Source organism: Nyctereutes procyonoides, unplaced genomic scaffold, assembly GCF_905146905.1.
Source record: "Nyctereutes procyonoides isolate TBG_1078 unplaced genomic scaffold, NYPRO_anot_genome, whole genome shotgun sequence".
NCBI classification, from domain to species: Eukaryota; Metazoa; Chordata; class Mammalia; order Carnivora; family Canidae; genus Nyctereutes; species Nyctereutes procyonoides.
The window spans coordinates 57903240-57911985 of NW_026575043.1; the positions used below are offsets into that span (position 1 = coordinate 57903240).

The 8746-nt window shown below is 42.4% G+C and overlaps 1 protein-coding gene across 2 annotated transcripts in view; it reads right to left on the reverse strand.

The window, feature by feature from the left end:
* The window catches only part of SBNO1 (strawberry notch homolog 1), a 62835-nt gene extending 54338 nt beyond the window's left edge, over positions 1–8497 (reverse strand). For both annotated transcript variants that reach the window (XM_055322484.1, XM_055322482.1), the window contains exon 1: positions 8355–8497. The gene's annotated coding sequence lies outside the window, so the exon portion shown is untranslated. The remainder of the gene's footprint in view (positions 1–8354) is intronic.
* Between the last annotated feature and the right edge of the window lie 249 nt (positions 8498–8746).

Below are 8746 nucleotides of genomic sequence, written 5' to 3' on the forward strand. Positions count from 1 at the left end.
TTTGCCTGGAAAAAGGTTACAAAGATGACCGTGGAACTGAGTCTTAAGGAAGAAATCACCAGGTGGATGAGAATATTCTGGACAGTGCACTCAAACTTATGGAGGTATCAAAGACATTGGTGCTCTTTAAGAACTATGGTTAGAGTAATTCATCATTGGTATGGAAGTTCAGAATAGAAAGCCTCAGGCAGGTGATGACAAGAGAGGAGGAAGTTATCATCCACAAACTTGTATACCATGCTAGAGAGTTCACTTAATCCCATGGGTAGTGAGGGTCATGAAAGAGTTTTCAGATAGAGGACTGCAGGACATAGATTTGTGAGTTAGAAAGGTTACTTCGTAAAAGTATGGAAGCAAACTGAAAATGGGTAGAGTAAGACTAGAAGCAGGGATACATTTGAGGAAACTGCCACAGCAGACCAAAGAGATTATATGCTATAATACAGCAGGGCGTGAAAGAAAGAGGGGGATAGATTCCAAGATATTTACGAAGCACAATCCGAAAGACTAAGTTTATAAAAAGCTCAAAAATGAAAGACAATATGAAATACACAAAAAGCATGAGTTGATGGATGATTAGAGTTAAGCCAAGACACTGAAAAAACACTGAGTCCAGAAGACCCCAAAATGAGTTATACAGAGTTTAGTGGGGGGAAATACGTATTTAGGAGCAAGCAAATACATTTTATTATTAAATATTTTATTTCTTAGATGGGGGGGCAGAAGGGGAGGCAAAAGGAGAGAATCTCAAGCAGACTCTTTGCTGAGCGTGGAGCCAGAAGCAGGGCTCGATCCCACAACCCCAAGATCATAACCTGAGCTTAAACCAAAAGCCGGATGTTCAACTGACTGAGCCACCTCGGTGCCCTACAAATACATTTTAGATTTAGGTTTTCCAAATGTACTCTTAATACAATATATCAAAGTACGTCACCACCAAAATTAATTTTTATCCATTTTGTAAGGGGAAAAAAAAATCTTAACCTTTTCAATTTTTAACAGGTCATTAATTTATCTGAAATAACCAATTTATATACATAAACCTGAAAAGAGACTGTAGTTGTTTTTCCCAAAAATCTAATTTCATGTTACATAAATAATACACTAATCTTTAGCTAGTTCGTTTGTTCTCAGGCCGCATCAAAGAATTAAATGTCAATATTTTCATTATGTCCTACAAAAAAGAAATGCGATAGCCACTGTGACCATGACTTCCAACATATAAGAACTACTGTTTCAAATAAAAGTACTTCACAGAGAAGTCCTCTACTACATAGGTCTATGCCACATGAGCCTATATATATCATTTAGAAAAAAGTTCTAACAGAAACATGAATGAGTTTAGAGTCCACAGATATCCAGAAATGAAACTCAAGACATAACCACTGTTTAAAGGGAGTCTAGAACAGCCCCAAGGAAGAAGAAACAGCCCAAAGGAGATTTTTCAGAGAAAGGAAAAGTCTGTGGAAAAATACATTTTGGGGCCTTGGGTGGCTCAATGGGTTAAGCAACTGCCTGCAGCTCAGGTCATGATCTCAGGGTCCTGGGACTGAGCCCCATGTTGGGCTCCCTGCTTAGTTTGAAGCCTGCTTCTCCCTCTTCCTCCCGCCCCCCTGCTCATATTCTCTCTCAATCCCTCAAATAAAATCTTAAAGATAAAAATATACGTATAAATAAAAAATTTTTTAAAAATTATTTATTCATAAGACACAGGAACACAGGCAGAGGGAGAAGCTGGTTCCCTGCGGGGAGCCCGATGCGGGACTTGATCCCAGGATCCTGGGATCACGAACTGAGCCAAAAGCAGACACTCAACCATTGAGCTACCCAGCCCAGGCGTCCCTAAATAAAATCATAGGAAAAAAAAGAAAAATGCATTTTGAGCAGAAGGAGAAAGATAAGGAAATTGACAGTGACTAAGTATCTTTTACAAGTCTAACAAAGTGTTAGGCTCTTCATACACTATGAGCCCACAACCCTGAAAAAGACAGGTATTTTTTAAAGTTGAAACCGAGGTTCAGAAAGCTCAAATTACCTACAGTTACCCATATCTAGATTATTCAAAATCCCAAAGCCCATGCATTCTCTTTCCAATAAATAGATAAGTCGATGCTGCTAACCTAAATTTTGATACTTAACTTTGGAATAAATGCCAGTCTGAAATTAAAACCGGAAGGGAGAGAGATCACTGGATAGCAAGATGGCAACAGTACAAAGGGACTGAACAGGGGAGACAAATATGAGAAATGTCCCAACATGGATTTAAAATAAAGTTAATCGGGCAGCCCTGGCGGCGCAGCGGTTTGGCGCCGCCTGTGGCCTGGGGTGTGATCCTGGGGACCCGGGATTGAGTCCCATATCGGGCTCCCTGCATGGAGCCTGCTTCTCCCTCTGCCTGTGTCTCTGCCTCTATGAATAAATAAATAAAATCTTTAAAAAAAATAAAATAAAGTTAATCACTTTTCTAATCTAGACACAGCTGACCATGCTTTACAAATTACCTTAATAGAGTACAAACATGTACCAAGTTAGCTAAACCAAGGCTTTATTTTTTTTTAAGATTTTATTTATTCATGAGAGAACAGAGGGAGAGGCAGAGTGAGAAGGAAGCTCCCTTCAGGTAGCCTGATGTGGGACTCGATCCCAGAACCCCAGGATCACTCCCTAAACTGAAAGTAGCCGCTCAACCACTGCGCCACCGAGGAATCCCTAAACCAATGCTTTAAAAACATTTCAACTGTGGCACCTGGGTGGCTCAGTAGAGCATCGGACTCTTGATTTTTGCTTAGGTCATGATCTCAAGGTCATGAGATCAAAGCCCCTGTCAGGCTCCATTCTCAGTAGGGAGTCTGCTAGAGATTCCCTCTCTCTCACTCTGCCCCTTCCCACTAACATGCATGTGTGCTCTCACACCCTCCCTAAAAAAATATATATAAATCTTAAAAAAACAAAGAACAAAAAACAAGAACCGTATCAACTAACCAAATACTTAAGACCACTGACCTGTGGGAATAGGGGTGGTCTTGGCCTGCTTGCTATGGGTAATCCTGACCTAGATTAATAGAACTCCAGAGACTATCAAAATGTCATATTTTTTTAGTAAATACTCAAAATTATGATTCATTTACATTTCAAACCAAAACACATTGTTTTAAACCAATGACTCCTTTTTTTAAAAAAAGATTTTATTCATTTATTCATGAGAGAGACGGGGGGGGGGGGGGGCAGAGACATAGGCAGGGGGAGAAGCAGGCTCCATGCAGGGAGTCCAATGTGGGACTCGATCCCAGGACTCCAGGATCACGCCCTGGGCCGAAGGCAGGCACTAAACCGCTGAGCCACCCAGGCGCCCCTAAACCAATGACTCCTAAACTACAGACCAAAGAATGCTTGGAAGCCAAAGGATCCATTAATCCATTAAATGCACACCAAGCCCTTTCTAATTCTCCTAAAAAGTACAGAAACATCATTAATGAAAGCAAACAAAAATCACTGAAAAGCATTAATACATGAGAGTTCTTTGAAATATATTTTCTAAACAATGAGCATTGCAAGTATAAAAATATCATGGAAGGGAAGAATTTGGAGGGAATCTTGGTATTTTTACAAGAAATAACAGCACAGTTATAAATAATACTATCACTAACCCGCTGAAAATTCATTCACAGGAATCACAATTTGAGACCTCTGATCTACATAGTGACTTAGTAATGACATGTCTTTTGCAAGCTATTAATGAAAAAGATTTTAGGTTTATACACATAATATACAAAAACAAAATCGAAGGATCCTTTCTTAGCCAAATGGAAACAAATTCTCTACTTGAACTTTTTTGCAGTGAGAAAGGGGGCAAGGGATACAGAGGAACATCTCTGCCTTTCTCTAGTTCCATTAGGCAAACCCCTTAATATTTAATCATTTTCCTATTCTGAAACTATTACAGACTCACAATTTCAGTGTTCAAGCTAACAGAGCCCTTAAAAGGTTATATTAATCAGTCTTCTCCTCACAAGTAAGATTTATTCTTGAGAAAACATTTTTGCTTTGAACACACTAAATACAATATGAATGCAAATACTGTTAAAGTGTAAGAGAACTGTGTTAAGTGTGTCTACAAAGGATTTTATAGACCTTAAGAGACATTTAACATGTAGCAATCCAACAAACCCAAAAGTAACCAATCCCAGAATGATTCTATCTCAAACAAAGGACAACAAAAAGGTTCCATTTCTAGTATAAATACACTGGAAAATATCACCTATTTCAAAATAGTACACCGATGAAAGTTTCTATGATAAATAAGCAAGGACACCGTAGTAGAGAGAAACTAAGAGCCATCTTTGGCAGGAAGAGAATCCTGAGAAACAATAGCCAATCAGAAGAATGAAAGGATACAGTTCCCACTCAGAATACCAACACTGAAACCTATCAACCAGGACAAGGTTCCTCTTGTTGAGACCTAAAGCAGATCTTTATATAGCTCAGGGCTACAAGATACAAGGGATCTATCTGCAGCAGTGGCAGCACACCACAGAGGCTGAGTAGACTATGGAGTCAAACAGAGTATCTGGGTTCAAATATTGGCTACATCATGCACATGTAGTATAATATAGTCAAGGAATAACTTGCGTGACTCAGTTTCCTCATCTTCATATAGGAATAAAAATAGAACCTATCTTATAGGATTGCTGGTTGAATAAACACTATGCTACTAGCTACTACATGTTGATATTAGTATCACGTCAAAAAATAGGTTTTCTCTCACATCACTAATACAATTTCCCAGAATACAAGTTTTATTTATTGGCAATCCACTCAATAATTAACTTCCAAATTAGTTCTATAAAATATTAGTTCCTTTTTACATATAAGTGTCACATATTCAATTTATCCAGGTAATTAGCTGGTATGTCTAGAGGAAACTGGTAGTCCTCTTTATATGTGCAAACATATCATTTATCAAGTATCATGCTAAGATACTTAGCACTTTTCTTTAACAGCACTAAGTATGTCCTTTAACTCTGATTCAACTTTGCTTTAATGCAGCCCAAAGGTGATAACTGACATTTAGTTTAGTAAGTTGAAGGATAATGATCCTCTCAGAATTTAGCTAATATAGTTCATTAACAAGGTGTTTATTTAGTGTCAACTGAGCACTGGTTCCTTGAGAACATCAGGTAGTATAAAAAAGTTCACTAACAAGGATTTTCATTACCTAGAAGGGTATAATCTAATTTTTTAACAGCTATTTTTCAAAGGAGCAATTGCTCAGTAAAACATGCCTCCCTCCATTCTCACTGCAAAACTTGTAAGAATGGATTCCCAAAGGAATGTGCAGATGACAGAGTTTCAAACATGCTTTGCAAAAAAAGTACATGAAAGGGGGGAGTGTTGTTAAACAACTTTCTTGGTTACCACCACCAAATTCAGATCACTAGTCATCTTGAGATTTACTATAGGTTTGGATTTTTTTCTCTTTTAACCCTCAAGATAACTTCTGAGTAAATACTACATGTTACTCCTTTGTCCCAGATGAAAAACTGAGGCTTAGAGAGATGAACTGTAACAAGGTAACAACAAAGCAATTGTGGAACAGAATCAGAAACTCAGGAGCTCTGACCTCCACATCCCAAAATTCTGTATTCTTAACCCCATACCATATTTTTTAAGCTCACCACAGTGAGCTGTCAAGTCATTTCAGTGTATCATAACCAGAATTCTTAAATATTTCAGTACAGAAGAGAAAACTAGCAAAGAGCATGTGGAGATGATCGTTATTTCATGATGAGTTTTTCAGTTCTATGTGTGGATATGTAGGTAACAATGTAAAACATGTCTTACCAAGGGATACAATAAACAGGTTTTAAAATTTTTTTAAAGATTAATTTATTTATTCATGAGAGACACACACAGAAAGAGAGGCAGAGACACAGGCAGAGGGAGAAGTAGGCTCCTCGCAGGGAGCCTGAGTGGGACTCCATCCTGAGACTCCAGGATCATGCCCTGAGCTGAAGGCAGACGCTTTGACCACTGAGCCACCCAGGCATCCCATAAAAAGGTTTTAAAATCATTGCTCTGTGCCTATACCACCTCCCAAGATTTAATAAGCAAGTTAATTTGATGGGTTTTGTACTGTACTTTATTTATAAAATTGAAGTCCCTGCTCTTCAAGAGCCTATCCTTTTCATCTACAGAAAATTTCAGTGGTATCCCAATTGTCCTTAATATTTAAGTTCAACCACACTGTCAGCATTAAAAAAAAAAAAAGACAATTGTAAAATCTTTAGAATTACACATCATTTTACTAATTAGCTATATAATGTGAAAGTAATTACTGTCACAAAGTATCTTTACATCAACTTCAGGCAGGCAAAGCATGGGAACCAAGAGACTCATGAAATCAGGTTACTTGATAAGACCAGACTTCAGATCTGACTGTTTACGACCTTCACCAGAGGCATGTCTCAAATCAAAGCTCAATTTAGAAACTAAGAAACATCAAAATATATCAGTAGCTATAGTCTTTGAAATGAATCATTTTTTAAAAGCATGTAAAGAATCTTTATGCTGCCCATTTTTAAGCACTATGTAAATTTCAGCAAAACCTTTAAATAAAACTGCCTAAGTTAAAAGCATTTAATGAATGAATGGACTGTAAGCCAGCAAGTAAGCCTTCCTTTTTGATACTTACCCAGCAGCTGAAGTAAAATTTACTTAAAATTCTATAGACAATTGTATGGAATTAAATTAGATTGGGAGATAAAGAATGTAGAAGCTGAAGGGAAAAAAAATTTTTTTAAAAATTTTTCTGGGAAGATAAATTTTGCATACAACTTTTTTAAACATGAAAATTTCTCTTGCAAAATTACTGTCCCACGCAAGGCAACAATAGCAAATTCTGCATTTTATCCTAGAAATTCTATACAAATTATCTTTTGGCCAGCGATAACGGCTTTCCCAACAGCTAAGGAAAAAATCACTTCTTGACTGAAGTAAATAATCCGGGGAAAAAATGGATTCCTTTCACACTGTTGACTGGTTTGTATCTCAGTCAGGTGTTAATAAGTCTATTTCCTCTAGAGCAACTCGGGGTTTGACAGCTTTCTGGACCCTCCTGCCCGACTCTGTAGAAGCCCTATTCTATCTCTAATCGTGGTTGTCTGCATTAAATAAAACATTTAACTCAACATAAACCGCTAATAATCAACTTTCAAAGGTCAAAGGAGACCCAGTTTCTAACCTTCCCTCAGCAACACGTGTTTAGTACAAACTTCCGGGTGCGGTTACAATTGGGTGCGCAATTCAATGGATAAAAACGTTGCTTTATTTGACTCAATTTTCTTGCCCGTTCTTACCCTACGTTTCCCAACCAGCAACTCCCCGAAACAAAAGCTTCCTACAGTAAACGAAGCCCGCACATGAAAAGGGCTTCTCTGTGCGAGGATCAAGTTAGTGGTCCGCAAACATTAACCAAACAGCAGCACAAAGCCGGGGTGGAAAGGGGAGGAGCTGGATGCCAGGGTCAGGAAAGAAACAATCACAAGGGTTCAGGAACATCCAAATCTCCTCAGCGGTTAAACCGATCCCAAACCACTTCTGGGAAACCACCAGCATACACTGGTTTGGGGAACTTTAGATGCTCGTTACGCTAAACACTCTTAAAGTAACCAAATCCCCCATCGCCTTTCTCCACAGAGATGCTCAGGGTCCGGGAGGAGAGGGAGCTTGAGGCGAAATGAACCTAATGACCCGGTGAGGCTTGAAGGCGGCCCCCACGTGTCCCACGTACCGCCTCGACGCCCTGTGGGCGAGGTAACCAGAAAACTGCAGGTGTGGGGTCCAGATTTAGGGCGCCCCTATCTCCCCCCGCACTCGCCCCAAACCGGGAGCAACCCTCGAGCAGGAAGACTTCCGAAGGATTGCGGAGCTCACTTTCCTGCGGGTCCGGGACGTCGCCACCCCCGAGCGGAGCAGGGAAGGCAACGGGGGGCGACCCAAGTGGAGCCGGAGCCGGCGTCCGCAGACCCTGCCTCCCCGTCCACTGAGCGCCTCCGGCCCGGGACACCGGGGGGCCCCCAGGGTCCCAGAGCCCCCACGCGCAGCCACCTCAGGGCCCGGCGCTGACGGGCGGAGGAAGCGAGCGCGGCGGGGCCGCCGCCGGGACCTTGCCCCCGAGAGCCCTGGGGCGCGCAGCTGAGGGGGCGGCGAGGGGCGAGGGAGGCCCCGAGCCGGGGTGAGGTGGCTGCGCCCCCCCCAACCCGGCCCCTACGGCCCCCTGAGGAGGGTGGGAGTGGGAGGCTGGCTGTCCGGGAGGAGGAGTGTGGAAGCAGAACAGGGCTGAGGGAAGGACTTACTTTCCCTGCGGGATCCGACGCCGAAACAGCTCCTCCCGGGTGGCGAGAGCTTGAAGAGCTAGAGGCGACTGGAGCGGAGGCGGCGGTGGCGGCGGCAGCAGCGGCGTCCGGCTCTGCCTACCTCCCCGCCGCCATCTTGACGCCCCTCCCCCAGCCCCCCCGCCCCGCCGGAGGGGAGGGGGTGGGGCGACGGCTGAAGCGCCGCGCGCACGCAGCGCGCGCCGCGCGCCCCACGTGACTTCCTCCCCCCTCCCTCCGCTCCCCAGCGCCCCCCTCCGCCCCGCCTCCCACCTAGGTGAAGGAAGATGATTTCCCCCCCCCATCTTGACCGCCCCCTGCCTTCGCTGCCAAGCACGGACTCCGCCGGCTCCAGCCGACCCGGTACCAGTGGT